Source organism: Bombina bombina, chromosome 4 (genome assembly GCF_027579735.1).
Source record: "Bombina bombina isolate aBomBom1 chromosome 4, aBomBom1.pri, whole genome shotgun sequence".
In the NCBI taxonomy this organism is placed as follows: domain Eukaryota; kingdom Metazoa; phylum Chordata; class Amphibia; order Anura; family Bombinatoridae; genus Bombina; species Bombina bombina.
The window spans coordinates 473,691,114-473,714,290 of NC_069502.1; positions in this window are offsets into that span (position 1 = coordinate 473,691,114).

Consider the following 23,177-nt stretch of genomic DNA (forward strand, 5'->3'; position numbering starts at 1 on the left):
AAGCTCATCTTTGATGATACCAGCCCAAACCAGTACTCCACCTCCACCTTGCTGGCATCTGAGTCGGACTGGAGCTCTCTGCCCTTTACCAATCCAGCCACGGGCCCATCCATCTGGCCCATCAAGACTCACTCTCATTTCATCAGTCCATAAAACCTTAGTCTTGAGATATTTCTTGGCCCAGTCTTGACGTTTCAGCTTGTGTGTCTTGTTCAGTGGTGGTCGTCTTTCAGCCTTTCTTACCTTGGCCATGTCTCTGAGTATTGCACACCTTGTGCTTTTGGGCACTCCAGTGATATTGCAGCTCTGAAATATGGCCAAACTGGTGGCAAGTGGCTTCTTGGCAGCTGCACGCTTGACTTTTCTCAGTTCATGGGCAGTTATTTTGCGCCTTGGTTTTTCCACACGCTTCTTGCGACCCTGTTGACTATTTTGAATGAAACGCTTGATTGTTCGATGATCACGCTTCAGAAGCTTTGCAATTTTAAGAGTGCTGCATCCCTCTGCAAGATAACTCACTATTTTTGACTTTTCTGAGCCTATCAAGTCCTTCTTTTGCCAAAGGAAAGGAAGTTGCCTAATAATTATGCACACCTGATATAGGGTGTTGATGTCATTAGACCACACCCCTTCTCATTACAGAGATGCACATCACCTAATATGCTTAATTGGTAGTAGGCTTTCGAGCCTATACAGCTTGGAGTAAGACAACATGCATAAAGAGGATGATGTGGTCAAAATACTCATTTGCCTAATAATTCTGCACTCCCTGTATATATATATATATATATATATATATATATATATATATATATATATATATATATATATATATATATATATATATACAGGTATACCCCGCTCAGTTAGGGACTGGAACCCAGTGGAAAAGTGAAAACAGCCTTAAAGTGAAACAAGGCAGTTTAAGCTTTCTTTTCACTGGCCAGTGTGTTTAAAAACTTGGAAACATGTTTCAACTAACATATATTATGGATGCAATAGTGCTACATTTAGTTTAACACTAGCACAGCACAGTATTCAATTAGTATTCAATAAATACTGTACCTGTAAAATAGTGACAATTACTATACTAACATTTGCCAGACTATAACACTGAGATACGGATTGCACTGTAATGCTGTTAACAGAGTGAACTAAGCATAACAAAATGGTGGCAGTCACTTTTCTCGCAATCTCACGATGATTACAGCACTGTTTCAAAATTCTTGGAGGTTGAACGTCAGCTCCACAAGGCACTGTATTAGCGAAGCGCTGTAAAGTGAGGTATATATATATATATATATATATATATATATATATATATATATATATTAAGGTTTAAACCATCTATTCCATCCTTCTTACTGTCTAATACCTTATCTAGTAAATAAGACACAACACCACTTGTTTGGGAGAAAGAACCGGTCACGGTTCACGTTTATTAAATAAACGCTTTAACTTGTGCCTAAGCGTCATTCAAATTACCCTTAGGCACTTGATCAACCTATCAACGAAACTTGGCAACAAGTTCATGATCCTAATTGTTGGCGGCACCCTAACCTAGCCCCTACTAGCAGATGGTCAAGGCCCCTTTCGATACCTGCAGCGTGACACCCGGCTGTCACGCCCCATGGCACTCAGAGAGAGCTGTGATGTTCAGAGGTCTTCGGTCCCATTGCGAGGGAGAGGACCCCCAGGCCGGCGCCTGGCAGGCATAACCCCTCCCTTTTCAAGGACCGTCACTCTTCTCTCCTTGTGCCCGCTCCCCAGGGCATTGACCAACTGCCAGCTGAGGCATGTCCAACCAGCCTGGTAAGGCACCCCCTGTCAGCCGAATCGTACAACTCAACCGCAGGGGTGGATGGCTACATTAAAGGCTCGGTCTTACTGCGGGCTAGCTCAATTAAACCCACCCCTGCCGAGCCAACTCACCCTACACAGCCGCATCGTAGCCGCCAATCTCTTCATCCAGGGACGGGTGGGCGGGGAAACCTTCTCCTTAAAGTCTGGAAACCGAAAGAGGCTGATCTCATTGTTGCAGGACCCTATAAAGGTAAGAAACAGACACCTCCTCTCCACATTGCAACATTGTAACAACACCATTTAGCATTACTCCAGACTTCAAGTTGGTAAACCCTTAATTTTGTTCCAGGCCCACTAGAGGGCCCTCCACTACCATAAGGTTTAAACCATCTATTCCGTCCTTCTTACTGTCTAATACCTTATCTAGTAAATAAGACACAACACCACTTGTTTGGGAGAAAGAACCGGTCACGGTTCACGTTTATTAAATAAACGCTTTAACTTGTGCCTAAGCATCATTCAAATTACCCTTAGGCACTTGATCAACCAATCAACGAAACTTGGCAACAAGTTCGTGATCCTAAACGTTGGCGGCATCTCACCCTAACCTAGCCCCTACTAGCAGATGGTCAAGGCCCCTTTCGATACCTGCAGCGTGACACCCGGCTGTCACGCCCCATGGCACTCAAAGAGAGCTGTGATGTTCAGAGGTCTTCGGTCCCATTGCGAGGGAGAGGACCAGGCCGGCGCCTTGCAGGCATAACCCCTCCCTTTTCAAGGACCGTCACTCTTCTCTCCTTGTGCCCGCTCCCCAGGGCATTGACCAACTGCCACAAGAGCCAGGCGAACTCTTGCCGCCAAACGAAACCAACAGGAACCCAGTAATTAACCATAATTTAACTAACATAACAATAACAATATAACGATTTAACAGATTGCAACACCAACCATTTCAGCACGCATATTAACGAATAACCCCCAGCAATGCTCCCCTGACGTCCCTTAGGAACATATCCAACCCTACGTCCGTAAGGTGTACTCCATCTGGCCTAAATAGGTCCCTTTTGTCGGCCGTTATCGTTTCGTGCCTAACCACGAAACCCCCAATGCCTGTGACCGCTCTTCCCATCTCCCTGTTCACCTTCTTGCGCACATTATATGCAGCCCTCTGTGTGACAATGTGCCGCCAGTGCAGTCGAGCAACTACATTTGACCACCCCAAAGTCACACCCTGCAACCAAGTGTGCATCCATTGCACATCCGCTGTCATTCTCTTGATCAAATCCAGCGCGGGCAATGCCCCCAAGTCATTTCCCATGAGGTGCAGCACTAAAATGTTAGGCCGCCCCCACCTTTTGTGTGCCTCCTGTAAGAGTGCCGGCAAATCGGCCCACGACAATCCCCTGCGCCCTAACCACTGAAAGCTTGCCTTGGATGTTGGGAATCCAAGTTGCTGTCCCTCCGGCGATCGCAACGCCCTGAGATGAGCCCAATGGATGTATGAATGGCATACTATCCATACACGAACCGGAGGCGCTTTCACATTCTCAACACCTGATGAAACAGAGTACACCACCATGAACAAAATGCCCCTGCACAGCCTGGGTCCCCCAAGAAAAACCCCCTTCCTTGGAATATTGACCCTCCACATGCCTGCACTCTAGCATTGCCCTTTTGCCGGCCTAATATACGTTTTATACTGGAAGTATTTCCATCTACCCAAGCACTTAATCTCCGCCACCGCAACTCCTTTTTGAGCTGCGTTGGTCGCTGCGCCTATTCTAAAAGAATGCGGGGCGATCCTGCTCGGATCCAGCCCTGCATGTTTAGCCGTTTTTGCCAGTACCTGGCGGAATTGAAAGACAGACAGGGCCAAACCATCCTCATGTATCAGGAGCACTTGCCCTCCCTCCGGCCTCACCTTAAGGTATTGCTCCACACAAAACACCAGGCAGCAATCCTAAACTCCTGTCGTTCTAGGGGTAACCATGCCCCCACCCCCTCCTGGTCCGTCTTGGACCTGGGTACAAACAGCAGGAGCCCCCCATCCGTCAAACAGACGTGCCCTAACTGTATTCCACCGTGGCCCTTATCTTTGGCCGACGCCACAAGTTCCCCCACCCTGAGCGCTCCTGCAAACGCCAATGCAAATGCCGTTTTAAAAAGAAGCTGCTCATAATCTGAAGTGCACACTTTTGTCACGCCCTTTGCCAATGCCCTCAGCCTCTCCTGGGTAATGGGTTCCCTCCGATCTTTTTGCCGGGGGGCCAACCTGCCCCACCCTTTCAACACCTTCCTTACTAGGAATGTTCCAGAGTGGTCCTCCAAGCCAAGCGCCTTGTTAAAGAAAGCCAACACCGATAGCCTACCGCTCGAGCCAGACTTACTGACCCCTTCTGACCGCAATAAAGCCAACCAATCTAACACCAGTACTCTAGAAGCCCTTTGTACCTGCACACCTCTGCGTTGACAGAACGCCTCCCAGCAGTCCCAGTGAGTCTTATAAGCTGACCATGTCCTTGGCGCCAAAGATGCCTTAACCAAGGCCAGTATGCTCATCCAACCTTCACCAGCTGCCAAAGAGAAGAAGGGCATGTTAACCCCTCCTCTGCCGCCATGGGTGCCGCTGCTCTAAACTGCTCCCATTTAAATCGAGAGAGTGCATCCGCAATAATGTTCTGCACTCCCGGGACGTGTTTGGCAGTAAATTGTATATTGCACTGCAAGCATCGTAACACCAGATGCCGCAGGCAGCACACCACCGCTGGCGATGACGCAGACAGCCTGTTAATGGCGTACACCACACTCAGGTTGTCCGTCCAGAACACCACCTCTCTATTAGCCAATCTATCCCCCCAAATTTCCACAGCCACCACTATCGGGAATAATTCCAAAAGCATCAGGTTTTTGGTGTATCCCGCAGCTATCCATTCCCTTGGCCATGGAGCAGCGCTCCATTCACCATCCAGATATGCTCCATACCCAAAACCCCCCGCTGCATCCGTGTACAAGTTTATTGCCTTGTTAGGTACTTTCCTACCCCTCCATAGGCACACCCGTTAAAATTCACCAATAATTTTTCCCATATCTCCAGGTCCTCCCTGACGTCTGCCAAAACGCTTGCCCATTTCGCCAGACCGGTAGGGCCTTTCAGAAGGCCCTCCAATCTGCGGTTAAATGCTCTACCCATCAGGATCACCCTACCCGCAAAATTCAGGAGGCCCAGCAGTGACTGCACCTCTTTTATTGCCACCCTGCTTGCCCCTTTCAGACTTCGGACCGCATCCAACATCCGAATAACCTTGTCGATGGGTAGCCTTCATTCCGCCTGCACTGTGTCTATTTCTATCCCCAGAAATGTGAGACAGGTGCAAGGCCACTGCGTTTTGTCGTCCGCGAGCGGCACTCCAAAGCGTGACATCATGTCCTGCATGACCTCCATAAGCCGTTCACACTCCGTGGAACCGGCCCTCCCAACCAGCAAGAAATCGTCCAAGTAGTGAGCCACTGCTCCCCCACTGGACGCCTTGTACACTACCCAATGCAGGAACAAGCTAAAACACTCGAAGAGGGAACAGGACAATGAGCAGCCCATCGGCAAACACCTGTCCACATAATAATCCCCTTCAAACTTCATGCCCATGAGTCTGAATGCAGAGGGATGCAGCGGCAGTAGGCGGAAGGCCGACTCAATGTCTAGCTTCGCCAACAACGCCCCCGGCCCGCACGCTCTGACCACGTTCAGCGCACGATCAAACGATTGATAGTGCACAGAACTCAATACTGGGTCAATTGCGTCGTTAACCGACTCCCCTTTTGGGAAAGAAAGGTGATGTATTAACCTGAACTTCCCTTCCTCTTTCTTGGGCACATCTCCCAATGGGGAGATCACCAGATCTTCCATCGGCCAGGTGGAGAATGGCCCTGACACCCTGCCCAGCGCCACCTCCTTTGCCAACTTTGCCCGGACTACGTGTGGGAATTCGTAGGCCGTTTTCAAATTTCTGTGCACTGGGGAACCCACCACCCGTCCCATGACCGGTATCCGAAAACCCCATTCCAACCCCGACCTCAGCAGCTCAGCTGCTTCTATGTCGGGGTAGTTCACCAGCCATATCAACATGGCCTTCAACCTAAGCGGGGTTGGTGCCCTTGACTGTAACTCCTGACTTAGGCGGGAGTTTGGGCTGTCCCTGGTCCTTTCGTTTCCCGCAATCAGCTCCTGGGTGAGGCCCTGCACAGAACTTGCAGATGTGACGAAAGGAGCAACTGCTCCCCCTATCACACTGCCTATCCTGGAATTTCCAGCATTCCCTCCCCTTCCTGCCCAGCCGCAGCCCTTGGCGCGGCGGAGCTTGATGTGACGCCATGGGGGAGGGGGAACCGCCCTCCACTCCCAGTTTGGACCACAAGTGCATATCCTGCGTCCCAAAATGCAGTAAGGGGTTCCCTACCATCTTTCTCCTGAAGGCCATGTCGTATTCACGCCATGCACCTTCCTTAAATCTCGTACGGATATCCTCTATGGAATCCTGGTACTTAAACAGGTTGTGCCCCTGCAATGGCCATCTGTCAACATAGCATGCAGCCAGCACGCAGAAGCATTTAAGCCATTCCTCGTACGTCTCTGGCCTATGCACTTTCTTTGGGCCTGAGCCGTCCGCCGCTCTTTCTTTGGCCCTAAACGCGTCTAGAGAGAGCTCAAATACATTAACGTATTTTCCCTCCTGTATCTTTTTAACGACCTTCGCTTTCAAATGGCCGTAAAGCGAGTGGACCAAACAGGGGTACGTATCCCCTTGTGCCGCCACTTTACGTGGCACTGGTCCCACTTGCGCTATAGCGCCCCCTAAAGATTGCGACCCCTGCAGCTCAAGTGCCTGATCTCTAGCGCCTGCCTTGTCTTTAGCTTGCGCCGACGCCATCTTCTTTATCCACCTAAACATCTTGCGCTGACCCTTCCCCACTAATCCGAGATCCTCCCCGCTATCTGATCCTGACTCGCTAGAGGATGACCCCGTGTCAGTGTGCATGATGTCTGGTGCATTGTACTCACCCTCGCCTTGAGTCCCAGCTCCAGAATGGGTTGCTTGACTTGCAGCACTCTGTATTCCGCTGGGCCCTGCCACTGCCAGGGCGCTGCTTGGGCTTGATGCCATCTCTGCTGTGCTTGACTGGACCTGTTGAGACAGAACAACTTGGGGGGTACTCTGGTCTGCGAGAGGGACAACAGGTGAAACTCCCTCTCTCTCCTCCCCCAGCCTCCCCCCAACTGACATACGTAGCACATTAGCCACAGCATTCCTAATAATTGCCTCCTGAGCAGCCCCATCCTGGGCGAAACCACTAAACCCAGGCTGGGGCCTCACAGTATCCCTTGCATGTAGCGCTGCCTCAACAGCTCTCCTGATCATATCCTCATCCACCCCACTATGTGTCTGACCCCCTCTAGGGATCTGCCCCCTGTCATACTGCATTTCATTCAGCACATCACTCGGTCTCACAACTCCCCCAGCCCTAAACTGAGAAGTTCCCTCATATCCATGCATTATCCCCGCATGGCCCCAACCCCTATGTGGTTCATAACTCATTCCAGTCTCCAATCGACCATATGCCCCCATAGGCCCACCGGCCTCTGGCACTGCATCTGCGCCTGCATACCTCAGGTTCATACCCCCCTCAAGCAAGCTTGTCCCGATGCGACCCCTCTACCAGCACTCCGTAATGTGCCTCCACTCTCTCTCACAACAATCGCGGGCCTTTGCCCTTCATTGCCTCTATCTGTAACTACCACCTGTGCACTCATGCTAGGCCGCTCTGAAGGCCTTTCCCCTGAACACACTGATCTGCCTGACACACCTGATGGGCCCGCATGAGGACCGCGATCTACCGCCCTGTGCGCATGCGCACTATCAACATGCATAGCCACGTGGGAGCCAACTGCGCCACTCGTTCTCTTCCCGGCACCCGGACCATCAGCCATACTCCTACCCGGTAAGTGACCCCCACTGCTACCTGCCTGCCCCCCTGGTGACCCGCTCGCGACCCGGAGTCCCCCCAAGTTACCTTCGGGGCTCCGGTCACACGAGCCGGACCGTTCACCTCCATGTCCTCCCTCAGAATGGCGGCCGCGATCTCCCTCCTCCTCAGAACTCTCGGAGGAGGAGATCTCGCGGGAACCGCCATCCGAAGGGCCAGACTCCGCTGCGCACTCTGCAATGTGGCTGCGCTCTGGGCCTGGTCCCATACCACCGCCGGCCCCCGCGCCAGCCATGCCAAGGCCCCGATCCCCCACAGGAGAGCCCCCAGTGAAAGACTGGGCCAAGGCTAGGACCGCCGCTAAAGGCCGCCGGCGGCAAGGCCGCAATCTGCCCTGCTAGGCTGGCCCCTGCATCCGCTGGGGCCACCGGATTTGACCCCCTCTCAGTTCCCACCATAGCACCCCTCACAGTAGAGATAACCCTGCCTGGCTGCGGCCCAGGGCTGGATGCTACCTCCTTAACCCCACTAGTCTGGGCCTTCCCCTTAGGGCCTGTACCCCCTACGGTTCCCCCAGCTTTCCCCTTTCCCTTATTAAAACTCCTAGCTGGTGGGGATTTTTGGGGAGTGGGAGGTACCACATCTTCTGACTCAGGCTCCTGTCTTTGCTTTGCAGGTCCTTTTTTCCTTGCAGCCATCTCCACAACCTCCCTGTAACGCTTGGGAGGAACAGATCTTCTCTTGGATCTCTCCATGCTTCACTTCAAGAACCTTCAGCCAACTTCAGAAACCTTCTCCTTGAAGTCTGGAAACCGAAAGAGGCTGATCTCATTTTTGCAGGACCCTATAAAGGTAAGAAACAGACACCTCCTCTCCACATTGCAACATTGTAACAACACCATTTAGCATTACTCCAGACTTCAAGTTGGTAAACCCTTAATTTTGTTCCAGGCCCACTAGAGGGCCCTCCACTACCAATATATGAGATAAAATTGCTTAAAGGGACACTGAACCCATTTTTTTCTTTCATGACTCAGATAGAGCATGACATTTTAATCAACTTTCTAATTTACTCCTATTATCAATTTTTCTTCGCTCTCTTGCTATCTTTATTTTAAAAGCAGGAATGTAAATCTAAGCAGCCAGTCCATTTTAGGTTGAGCCCCATGAATAGCGCTTGCTTATTGGAGGCTTACATTTACCCACCAATAAGCAAGCATAACCCAGGTTCTTAACCAAAAATGGACCGGCTCCTATGGATCACATCCCTGCTTTTTAAATAAAGATAGCAAGAGAACGAAGAAAAAACGATAATAGGAGTAAATTAGAAAGTTGCTTAAAATTGCATGCTCTATCTGAATCATAAAAGAAAAAATGTGGGTTTAGTGTCCCTTTAAAGGGACATTATACACTCATTTTTTCTTTGCATAAATGTTTTGTAGATGATCTATTTATATAGCCCATAAAGGTTTTTTTTAAAATAAATGTATAGTTTTGCTTATTTTTAAATAACATTGCTCTGATTTTCAGACTCCTAACCAAGCCCCAAAGTTTTATGTGAATACTGTCAGCTACCTTCTCCAGCTTGCTCCTGTTTGTGTAAAGGGTCTTTTCATATGCAGAAGAAGGGGGAGGGGGGAGTGTCTTATTTGCCACTTGCAGTGGGCTTTCCAGCTGCCTTTTCAACAGAGCCAAACTGACAGCTTCTAAGTAAGTTTTTAAACAGTTTTATACTGGCTTTTTATATCAGTATCTGTGCATCTTATTCTTTATAGTAGTGTCTATTACATGCAGTTATATGAAAATGAGTGTATACTGTCCCTTTAACTAAAATAATACAATTTTATTTAATGTAGCTTTGTTTGCATATTTAAACCAGTTTCTAATGTTTCCATCTTGTAAATGAAAATTATTTTAATAAATATTGTTGTAGTAGCAAACATCACTATCAATTTTGACATTTACATTCCTTTTTTCTTTTCTGTATGAAAGCAATATAAAAATAAACAGTCAACGAGGGTGGAGCTTGCAGGCGTCCGTGATGGCTGCTCTTTGCTAGAGCTCTAGACACAGAGTGAAGACGAACCTGTTTAACACCGGTCAAAAGCGCACACAAAGTGACTAGATGTGAGGGAGAACTCTTTGGGAGTGCACGGATCTGATTGCTGTTGGCACAAGAGGAAATCTTAATATACACAGGCCGCAAGAGGATTAAGCTTGCCAGAGGCCTAAACAGCAGTGGTAGCTGCCGTGCGAAATTGCTGATCACAAACCTGGAAACACATGCTGTAATAAATCCTCACTCACAGATCCCTGACATGAATACCCTCACTAGCGGCAAGAAATGAACATGGGAGTGAGTGACAGGAGCACCGTGAACACATAGATACAGTAAGTACATACGGCCATGCTAAAAGGCAATCACAGTACAACTGCGCCATAACCTTCATATCTACGTCCGGACCTGGACATGATGATCTAGACACAGACTTGTAGACAACCACAACAATAGACCTGCTCAGAGTGGTTAAATAAACAAAAGCCACGCTGCTACCAAAGGAATAAAAAACAGATTTCAATGACGTTTGTCATATATAACATACGTTAATATAACTATATATCAATGATCACAGCCCAGGAGAGTTTAGTGTTAAGCTATATTTAACATAGCTTTATATTCCTACACTAAGGCCCCCTACCACCTGAGCTCCAGCTTCTATATTACACAGATATATTTTCATACTACCATGAGATAGGAACATTACAGCTTTCCTATGTTCTAACCTCAGGCTTACAAAGTTAAATAAACGGTTTCTACTAGACTATCTAACTACAAGATTGTCCCTTGCAAGGTAAAAGCAACAACATGGCGCTTCGAAAATCCGTTCAAAAAGACAAGTAGTTAAGATCAGCAAACACTGAGCAAAATGCAGTTTCCAGCTTTTTTAAACATTCTGGCAGGAGAAAAACCCCAGAATATAAATGAAGAGGATGATGAAGAGCATTCTCCCAGCCATGAAAAATAGTCCCCCACAGTCATCCCATGTAGTCTCAGAAAGGGATATGCAAGGGCCGCCATCAGGGGGTGACAGGGGTGACTCCTGTCAGGGACCCAATGGGCCAGGGGGGGCCCATGAGGCAAGAACTAAAAAAAATTAAATTTTGGCAGCCACCAGTGGGTATTACAGCAGAGTGCTAATTGAGCATGGGAAATCTTATTACAAGGAGTAAAGTATTAGCATTTGAGAGGATTTCTGAGTGTGCACTAAACCACTATGCACAGTGTGAGACAGACTTGGCACTTTGTTTGTACAGTGTGTGCCAGAGTCAGAGGGCAGATCACTTTCATTTTGAAGAGAAGGTAGAACTTAGCAAATGTTTTTTTTATTTATTTGTGCAATTTTGGATTGTAACTTCAGTGTAGTAGTAGCTGTATGGTGGGGCCATGGGTCCATAAAAACACACAGCAGCAGTGTATTTATGATTATTTGACAATGCTGTAGAAATTCTATATTTAAAACCATGCAGAAATGTTTCCTCCTCAATACATAAATAGCAGGTGCCCTTTTGGCAGATATGCATTTTTTGTATTCATTTATATATATATATATATATATATATATATATATATATATATATATATATTACATTCAAGTTTACTGCCCCTTTATGCAAGGACTTTCCAGATGCAAGGAGACATTTTATCTAAGATTTTTACATCTGCATAAAATGTTATACTCTCAGCCTAAGATTGCTCAGTGTTTGAAATGAGACAGGTTAACTTAAAACTGTTCGGTTTACACTACATCTGACTTAATTTTGAAATACATACCAACAAGACTAAATCCTGCATTTAACCAGATCTAATGGTATGAGTATCATAGCTTATGGTTTCACCAAGACCATATAGAGTACAGCATTTTCAAAATCCATAAGTAAAGCTGGCAGATTGGAACATTTGTACACTATATTTGAAGTGGTGCTCTTGGTTGGGGAAAATGGGGAAAAAACAAACATATGTCAACCTTTTAAAAGTACTGTTCTTCATCTAGCCATATACCCAGATCATTAATGCACAATTTTGAATTCACAGAATTATTTTTGTTTGCACATTTACAAATATGATTCTTTAAAAAGTAATCTCTTAATTTCTCCATTTTTTTTTATCATGCATGTCACACACTGTTGATTTAGGGGATGCAAGGTGCATAAATGTTTCCTCCTGTGAGTGTTTCTGTGGGTGTCTGTGTTTATGTATTTGTGCTTTAGTTTGTGTCTCTATGAGTATTTATGTTTTTTTTTGTGGGTCTCTCTGTGAGGGTGGAAGTGTATGTCTTTGTGCATTTTCTGTGGATGTCTGTGAGGGTGTGTGCATATGTCTTTGAGCTTTTTCTATATGTGTCTCTGTGAGGGTGTGTGTATGTTTGTCTTTGTGTATTTTCTCTGGATGCCTCTGTGAGGGTGGGTGTATATGTCTGTGTTTTCTGTGGATGTCTCTGTGAGGGTGTGTGTTTTCTGTGGGTGTCTCTGTGGGGGTATGTGTATGTCTTTGTGTGTTTTCTGTGGATGTCTCAGTGAGGGTGTGTGTATGTATGTCTTTCTGTGTTTTATGTGGGTGTCTCTGTGTGTGTGTGTATGTCTTTGTGTATTTTCTGAGGCCGTCTCTGTTGGTGTTTCCTTGGGTGTATGTGCAAGTTTGAGTTTGTGTGTGTGTGTCCATTGTCTGTTCCTTTTTAGGACATTTTGACCTTACTACTGATTATTCACATCTTTCTACAGACTTTGAGACTAACAAGACCTTTCCGGCAGTCACCAATCCACCATTTAACCTTTAAATTATTGTTTAGGCAGTTCAGGGCCCTTTCTTTCAGCCACTGCATGCTGTTGTCATTTAGTTGGCATCTTCCTTTACAAAAAGATAATCAGAACTCCATATTTTGTTTTCTAAATCTCCTTTTTAAAAAAAACTGTAGTTTACCTCATTACTTGTCGGGTCAATGTAAACAAGTGCTGAGTGTCTGTTTGGGTGTCTGTGTCTGAGTGTGTTTCTTTGCATGTCTGCTAGAGTGTCTATATGTGAATCCTTATGTGTGAGTATGTGTGTGTGTATTTCAGTGTATGAATGTATCTGTGTGTGTATGTTACTACCTTTACAACATTTCCAAGTTTAAATAGACACTTAAGAATAAAGTGCATATACGTTTTAGTCACTTGGTCAAAAATTGCACATGTCAAAGGAGGGGGGGGGCGCTGATCAATAATTAAGTCAGGGGCCCCAAAATTTCTAGTGGCGGCCCTGTATACAACAACCATTTATTCCTTTGAGCTATAGAAGCACTCATAGACCAGGTTAAGAGCAGCATTAAACAGGAATGTGCAGAGTTAAAAAAATATATAATAGACCTAGGCAATCGAGTTGAAACTCTGGAAAGTGAACATGAAGATATATAAGCAAATCTGACTGAAGTACACCAAGCGGTCTCTCAGCACGAAAATGTAATTCAAGATCTAGAGAACAAGCTTGATGATCTAGAAAATAGAACAAGACAATGCAATCTTAGATTCAGGGACATTTTGGAAGAGACTACTGGAGAAAACTTTAAAGATTATTTACAAAGCTTGTTTCATTTCATTTTGCAAACAGATCTGAAAGAGGAGCAAAACATCCCTCTGGAAAGAGCTCACCGCTCCCTCAGACCTAAACCACAAGATGGGCAACCGCCCAGAGATGTAATAGCTTGTTTTCAGAGGTTTCAAGAAAAAGAAAAAATCCTATAAAGCACCAGGAAGCACTCTCATAACTCATCAAGGCTCCAGAATCCAATATATCAGGATTTATCTACTAGAACTTTGCAACTGAGAAAAAATTATGGAGCATTAACCGCACATCTCAGCAAAGTGAAGATTTCCTACAGATGGGTTTTCCCGGTCTCTCTAATAATCCAGAAAGATGGCAGAAGATATGAGTGCAAAGATCCTACTGAAATTCCACAATTCTTTAAGCAAATGGGGATTTCACCGCCAGAAAGCAATCAACAAGAGTTATGTTTTCAGAAAGCTCTTGCAGTTATTAACCCTATTTGTAAGGAGTTGTATAATTATACAGAAGGACCTTCAAACTGTTATAATCCCACTTTATACTTCCTAAAATACCTCCAATTAGCTCCAAATAGTGAAGATCTCCTTTAAGAGGGGGGTTTAAGCCTGTGTGAAAGATTTTATAACCCTAAAGGCAACTCATATAGATAGACAAACTCCTTATATACCAGTTGTATTTGGACTCTCAATCTCACCATGGAATGGTGTATATGGGCACACTATATATCTCAAGAAACAATAGGTTGTTAAAAATTGTTTTCTTGAAGATTTGATTGTTTGTTCCCTCATCTTAATTTGTTATATGTAAGATAAATTACTGTGTTTCCACACTGAGACTAGCGCTAGGTTCTCTTATAGTTTTTGACAAGTGTTGCGTACTAACGTTAGAATGTAATCCAATTATTATAAGCAGGTTATCTGTTGTGCCTTACATTATATGTTTTATCTATAAGCTCAACTGCAGGTTATATCTGGATATTTTTCAAGTTCTGGTTTAATTCAATATTTGACCAACTATGCATAATTATTGATACAGGTTACAGGTCTTTTACTTCTGTGATTGGACCCTCAACACTTACATTTACACCACTCTAAATACACATAACATACATACTTTCAATACACTCTCATTCACTTGCATTCACTGTAGTTCCACAAAATTAGATACTCTCAATACATGTGCAGGAAAATATTCATATTACACTACATCTACTCACTACAACAAATTCATCCACCAATCATTCCAAAGTTACATTTAGAGGTGCAACATAAAAAGAAGTCTCTAGGGGGGCGGAGCCGGCTGGCGAGACGGATGGCCGCACTTTAATGTGAGCTCCGACCAAAATTGCCCAAGATAGTTGTTACGGGGACATTTGAGCACAGACTACAGGCACAACACACTCAAACCACCTCCGGATCGGATGGGGACCTGAATAGAGGTGACAAAAATTGCCATAGCTGGATCTTTGACGCCACTAAATACCGCGGCCTAAATCGCGGCCGCCATCTTTGAAGCCTGAGGGTAAAATGTAACACCGGAACCCTCCGGATCCCTATCCCAATCAGCGCACTGGAGCAAAGGACCCCGGAGGAGACATTGAAATATAGGTAATACCTGACCATAGAATGCGGACCATGTGGGGTGTTATTGATGCGGAACTTTACCGTAACCACCAACTCCATAACGCTAAGATATGACACGCTGCATGGGAGCATAAATACTTCTATCACCATAGGCATCACACTGATCGAATATACCCACTATTAGCACACATCAGCCAACGCTTAGTCTCATATGAACTGTGACATGCAAAGCAGCTACTTAATAATAAGAAACTGAGACTTTGAAAAGTAAGCACGATACAGACACAGGGGAAGTTTTGTTATCCTCTAATTACTGCGTCAACAATTTTTGGCTGCATGCCTGAAGCCACTACAAAGCACACATTAATGGCCTGAGAACTGAAGAAATGCATAGTACAAGCCATGCTGATATACTACCTCATTTAACATAAGCACAGCTCGCAACTACTGAGTAAGATTTCTAATATAATCTCCAATCAACATTGTAAGAACTGTCTCTCTATCCTGGCCTAATTTTTAGTGAGTATAAGTGATAACATTCTAAAGGAAAAGATTCTGATTATGGCACCGCATGAAAATGTCACCAAAAAAGATTGTCAAACCGGGCAAAGATACAAAAAAACCTGCTGCAACCAAACACTCAGTGAGCACTTTCTTTAGACCTGCTGAAGCCTCACAGTCTATCCTACCTGACCAAGCCACATCACAGAGACCTGAGATGTCACTCTCAGACAGTGAGGATAGTGATATGGAAGATTCTTTTCAGGTATCTAAATCCTTCTTAGCCACCATACCATCTAAACATGATCTGGATAACATAGTTGTCAAGGTTAGAAATTGCATAAAAGAGGAATTAGCTACCCTAAGAAGAGATATGTCAGAAATTGGCAACAGGGTAGAAGCCCTAGAAGAAGATAATGAGTTCATGAGTCACGAAATCTCTAATCTGCAAACTACAGCTAATGTACACGACTCCATGCTTCTACAACTGCAAGATAAACTAGAAGATTTAGAGAATAGAGAAAGAAGACAGAATCTTCGTGTTAGAGGGATCCCAGAAACAATCTTGCCCAACACGATCCCTGAATTCCTTAAAGGCCTCTTCTCTTTTTTACTGGGCCCCACTTCTACTACAGATCTATCCATGGATAGAGCTCATAGAGCTCTAAGACCAAAGCCTTCAGAACAAGCACCTCCAAGAGATATCATTCTCAAGCTGACACACTTCCAGGCCAAAGAAGACATCATGAAAGCAGCAAGACGAATTAAGGATATCAATTTCCAAAACTGCCACCTACAAATATTCACAGACCTGGCCCCTCGTACTCTACAAAGGCGTAAAGAATACCAACATTTAACAGCGCTTCTCAGAACTAAAGGAATACCATATCGTTGGGGCTTTCCATGCTCTATTAACATCTCACACGGCGGCAATAAGCTGTCATGTAAAACTTTAGACGAGGTACCAGAAATTTGTGCAGCACTGGGGATAGAACCCCCCCAGCCAACAACATCAAAAGAAGACGAAGAATTTGCAGGGGCACCCAAACCAATGAGGCATCCTAAAGCACAATGGCAGCAGCAGAAAAGTAAAAGACCGAAGAACTCCCAAGACTTTACACCTGTGGATAATCCAGGATAACGTTGATAAGAGCTGATCGGGTGAGATAAATCTATGTTATCTAAATATTAAATCTTATGTTTCCTCATTTCACTATGAACACTAGCACACTTCTTATTTGCTGGACTCTAAAGTAAAGAGACTGAATATGTGTGCATAAGTGATTGATTTAGTACTATATTATTTATCGACAAATGTTATATTGTCCTTGTAATTGTTTAAAATTTACTATAAGTCATACTTAGGGGCAAACTAAATTCCCCCTGAATTGTGACATGTTATGTCAAACCATTTGTTATTTGTTATTGTTTTTGTTGATGTTTTTATTACTGTTTACACGGTTCAAGTTTAAATCAAAATCGTTTAATTTGATATTTTTGTTTACACGCTATTTACATGCAATCACCAAACTCCAGGTATATGCTCTTTCTATACTATTATTGAATGGTTCGCACAGTCTCATGGATAGACCTAACAATCAGACAGGTACTGACCCATTAAATAGATAATGACAGACAAAACAACAATTGTGTGCATGACACAAAATGTAAGAGGGTTCAACACACCTCACAAAAGGCGCATAGCATTCACTGACATTAAGCATAGACAAGCAGACATCATATTTTTGCAGGAAACGCATTACATAGCAGGACAAGAACCAGGTTTTTTCGCATCCACATATACCAGACACTTTCACAGCAGTCACCCATCCAAAAAAATCTCAGGAGTCAGTATACTGCTTCATAACTCATTACAGTTCCATGTCCAACAAACTGATGGGGATACCGAAGGAAGATACCTGGCCCTGGGGGGACTACTTCAAGGGAAACCGATTACTCTGGTCAATATTTATGCCCCCAACACACACCAAGCCCCCTTCTTTCACAGAATAACCAATGATATCTTAGCCTTTTACAAGGGGTCCCTCATAGTTGGTTGCGACTTAAACACCCCACTAAATCCAACGATGGATAGTTCTACTGCTCAATCACTAGTATCGAAAAAATCACTTAAGTCCATCAGGGATGATCTGACATTAATGGGAATCCATGATGTCTGGCGGGTTCAACATCCAAACAATAAGAAATTTACCCATTACTCAGCACCACAGAACACGCACTCCCGTATAGATTACATATTTATAGACCATAACACCATCTCCTCAGTGACCTCATCAGACATCATACCGACTAGCTGGTCCGACCATTCGGCAGTTACATGTAAGCTGCAATGGTCCTCACTCCCTTTTAAACCATTTCAATGGCGATTTGATGACACTATACTCAATGAACCACCAATATTACAACAAGTAGAGAAGTCGTTAGTAGATTACTTTAAGCATAACAGCACCCCAAATATAAACCCATTCTCACTCTGGGAAGCTCATAAATGTGTCATCAGGGGTGAAATGATAAAACTCAAAGCCCTGCAAAATAAAAGTAATAGATCACAACAGACAGACCTCACTGCATCTTATCAAAACGCAGAGAACTTATATAAGGACAACCTGCATGATGACTCCCTAAAATCATTGCGGGATCAAGCCAAATTGAAACTTCAAAAATTTCTAGAATTAGCAGCCCAGAAGCAGACACTAAAATTACAACAGAAATTTTTTCTGGAAGGAAATAGGCCCGGGAAACTCTTAGCAAGAGCACTTAAAACCAGACAATCAGCCCATTATATCCCTATGTTACAAGACCCTTCTGGTGGATCAACGGTAGAGACTAAGAGGATCACAGAAATCTTTAGAGACTACTATACCATGTTATACAACTTGACGCCACATAGGAATCACAAAACACATTTTAATGACTGTTGTAAGTACTTAGATACTGTGACCCTACCTAAACTAACAGCGGAAGATCTTAGCCCCTTAGACTCAGCAATAACCGCTGAAGAGATTACCAACGCTATAAACTCATTAAAACAAGGAAAAAGCCCTGGGCCTGACGGCCTCACTAGCGGTTATTACAAAAAATTTAAGCATCTTTTGATCCCACATTTACTTTTGGTTTTTAATTATATTGATAAATCCCATGGCTTACCCGCCTCTATGCTTGAAGCAGTAGTTACACTTATACCGAAACCAGGTAAAGACTCGACTATTACATCAAACTACCGCCCAATATCTCTCCTGAATATAGATATTAAGATATATGCTAAAATCCTATCCACCAGAATTAATAAAGTACTCCCCTCATTGATACATCCAGATCAGGTGGGTTTCGTGCCGCAGAGAGAGGCTAAAGACAACACCGTAAAAGTTTTACATCTTATGCAATATGCAGCTATACATGACATTCCCTTTATTCTACTTTCGACCGACGCTGAAAAAGCCTTTGACAGACTAGACTGGACCTTTTTAAAAGTTACCCTACAGAAATTTGGTTTCCCAGACAGTTTTATTCAAAAAATTCTAGCCCTTTACACTAACCCCACTGCCAAGATTAAAATTAATGGTACACTTTCCAACTCCTTCCCCATATTAAACGGTACTAGACAAGGGTGCCCTTTGTCACCCTTATTATTCGTTCTATCGATGGAGATTCTTGCTACTAAATTACGTGCCAATCCTGCTATAACTGGACTTACTATAAACTCAACTCATCATAAATTGGCACTTTATGCAGATGACTTACTACTGACACTAACTCATCCAAACATATCCCTACCTGCGGCACGAGACACACTGGAAGAATTCGGCCTCCACTCTAATTATTTAGTTAATAAACATAAATCTGAATTGCTCCCCATAAATCTAAATGAGTCTGACATTCAAGCACTTAGCTCACAGGTACCATATTCAATACAGAGGTCCTCACTGAAGTACTTAGGGGTTCACCTCGCTAGTACTGTACAACAATTATTTGAACTGAATTATGAACCACTTCTAAACACTCTAACTAGAGACACATCAGCGTGGCTAAATAAAAATATATCTTGGTTGGGCAGGATAGGAGTGGCCAAAATGACCATACTCCCCAAGATCCTTTACTTGTTCCAAACGGTCCCTATACCGTTATCAGATACCTACCTTAATAGACTCCAATCTGTGATGAACTCATATATCTGGAAAAAGAAACCTCCCAGAATAGCTAGAACAACTCTCTACCTATCAAAAACATATGGGGGATTGGGAGTACCAGACGTAATAAAATACCGAACAGCAGTCTTCTTAAAAAGAGTGATAGACTGGTGTACAACCCCTAACGAAAATAACAAGATTTGGTTGCTATTAGAACACGACCTGACTAGATCCCCCCAACTTGGCGCATACTGCTGGCAACCGAACGGGAATCACCCAGCCTTGACAAAAATCTACCCTATAATACGAGAAACTTTTGCCGTCTGGTCTAGGACTATAGCCAAAAACCCACATATCTCAACTATCCCTTCACCCTTGACGACTGTTCTATCCAACCCAGACTTCCCAATAGGGATGTTAGTTACACCTAAATCACAGAACAGCCTAGACAATCTCCTCCCACTGTATACACTACTGGAAGCGAACAAATTAATATCTAAACAACAATTAATGGACTTAGGAATCACACAATTCACTGACTGGTTCAAATATCTACAACTTACACATTTTGTTCACACCCATAAACTTAAACAACACACAACAAGAGATCGTACCCCTTTCGAAAAACTTTGCACTTTCAGCTCACCTTCAGCCCACGTTATATCCACCCTATATCAAATCCTACTCACACCCCCTGACCCCAAACAAATCTCTACAATACTATCTTGGCATAAAGAACTTCCGTACACACTCTCGGAGGAAGAATGGCTTGATATCTTTCGACATACCAGTAAATCAGCACATTCAGCCACCCTACTAGAAACTAACTACAAATTCTTGCTTCGGTGGTATCTCACTCCCCATAGATTAAAATATATATTCCCAGAAGCATCAGATAGATGCTGGAGGAAGTGCTTGAGTGAAGGAACACCTTACCATATCTGGTGGGAGTGCCCTAGGATTTTAAAATTCTGGACAGACATCAACCAAGAAATGAGCAGGTTATTAAATCATGATATTGCTTTAGACCCTTTGATATATTTATTTCATATCCCGCCCAAATTCCAGTTTAAGCAGTACACATCCCTATTTCAACTGGCCATATGCAGCGCCAAACAATTAATCCCAAGGATGTGGAAAACTGAGTCCACTCCAACTTTATCAATGTGGAAAACACAAATGGAAGTGAATCTATCACTAGAAAGATTCTTTTATTACAAAACTGGCAGATTAGAGTTCTACGCTGAAATGCTATATTTCTGGGATTCCTACTATCACACTGAGCAGAACTAAGTTCCTCAAGTAACGTCCTTTGATATGGACAAACCACACGGTAAAAGATGAAAGTTCCTCTCTAGCGAGACGAAGCGCACCATCTAATCCCTCAACACTCTACATACCCTTTAAGTCATATAGGGACTAGCTGTGACTGATAGGAAGCCGAACCTGGACAATAAATTATACTAGAACCAAACCGACACAGTCCCATTTCCGACTACACACCCTAGACATAACCATCTGACTGTCCAACTTTACTTCAAGTTCTGAGATAGCAAAGGAGATATATACAAGAAGCTACTATTATAGTATTGTTATATAAGCATAGATATCACTATATATACCTTGATCAGATGAACCCTACAACCTCACCAAGAAAACTTTCTGTGTAGTTTGTTTATGACTATTGGAGTTTAAATATCGTTGAAAATGAGGTTGAAATATGTAAAATATGTTCTTAGCACACTGAAATTAAGCTTTACCCATTACAAAATCGCTTTATGTGAACATGCAATTTTTCATATGGACTTGCAGAACCCGGAACTTGTAAGATTGTTATAGAATCCATCATGTAATACGATACTGAACCTGCCATGTAAAATATCTTGACCACTGGAGTGTAATTATTGTTTGAAATTGTTTTGTTGTAATGAATACTTTGTTATAAATAAAAGATTAAACTAAAAAGAAGTCTCTAAATTATAGATCCCATTGAATTATCTGGTATTTCACATAATCCTCCTTCAGATGCCCTTACACTTGCCACACAAAATGTAAAGGGCTTTCTCTGCAGAAAAACGCTCATTTGTGTTTCATGATTTCTTCAAGAAGAAAATTGACGTAATTCTCATTCAAAAAACCCACTTTCAAAAACATAAAGAACCGACTTTATCCTCCAGATATTACAATCAGCGCTTTAGGTGATTAGGCCCAGACCTTGAGAATTGGGTCTGTATTTCTATAAGAAAAGGAATACCATTTGAACCTATACATAGTCATCAAGATCATAATGGCAGAATCGGGTTATTAACAGGGTTACTATATGGCAGGTCCCTGACTATCGCCAATATTTATGCTCCCAGCCATCCTACACCCCAATTTTTCAGACTAGTCACTAAATTCCTCCTGGATAATGCAAAAGGTCCAATTGCGTTAGGGGGAGATTTTAATATTACAATGTGCCCTTCTTTAGATACCTCTTCAGGGACATCATACATTTCAGCAAAACACATAAAAGCCAACTGTTCAGTTTTACAAATTTCTACTTTGTTTGATACCTGGAGAGTAGTACATTAAGCAGTAAAATATTTCCCATTCTTTTCCAACCCTCAGCTTAGTTATTCTATCATGTGCACACAAAATTTGCTTACAAACCTTATAACATCTAGAATTATACATACCTTGTGGTCTGACCACAGCGCCACAGCATGGTCCTTAGTTCCTTCCACTGGTCTTCAAAACCCCAATCTAGAATGCACTGGAGATTAAATGATAATATATTTACTGATCCTTTAATACTAGAAAATATCAATAAACGTATCGAAGAATTCTTCACACACATCAATCCCCTAGATACCTCAGAGGTGAAAAACTGGGAAGCATTTAAATACTATATTCGGGGTGAGGTAATACAGCACACACAGAATTCGCAAAAAAAAATCTTTGGTTTACCAGGCACTGGTAAGAAACTTATAACAAATAGAATGTATTCATAAAAGGGACCCTAAATCAGGACAGAAGCTTAATGAGTTAATTACGGCCAGAGAAGCACTGACTAAACATCTGATTCATAATACTCACTTGTGCGCATTAACAACTAGAGCAAAGTTTTTTATTGAGAGTAACAAAGCAGGGAAGATACTCGCCAGATTGTTAAAAATTAAACGGCTACGAGTATATATCAGAAATATAATCGGACCTGATGGAGTCACTCATGACATAAACAAAAACATAGTAGGGAATTTTGCCAAATCACTTTATAATTTAAACACTTTTGACACCTCCAATAGAACAGAAGTCATACAACAATACCTCTCAAAGCTAAACATCCCTATACTACCTGATAATGATAGGGAAACATTAAACTCTCCTTTAACTTTACAAGAGATCTTAAACACCATTAAAACATTACCCCTGGGTAAAGCCCCAGGCTCAGATGGACTAACATCAACATTTTATCAACTATTTAGAACACATCTAAGTAAGCAACTCTTGACGTTGTATCAATCAATAGATGACGACTCTTCATTTTCCCACACACTCTTAGAAGCTTATATAACTGTACTC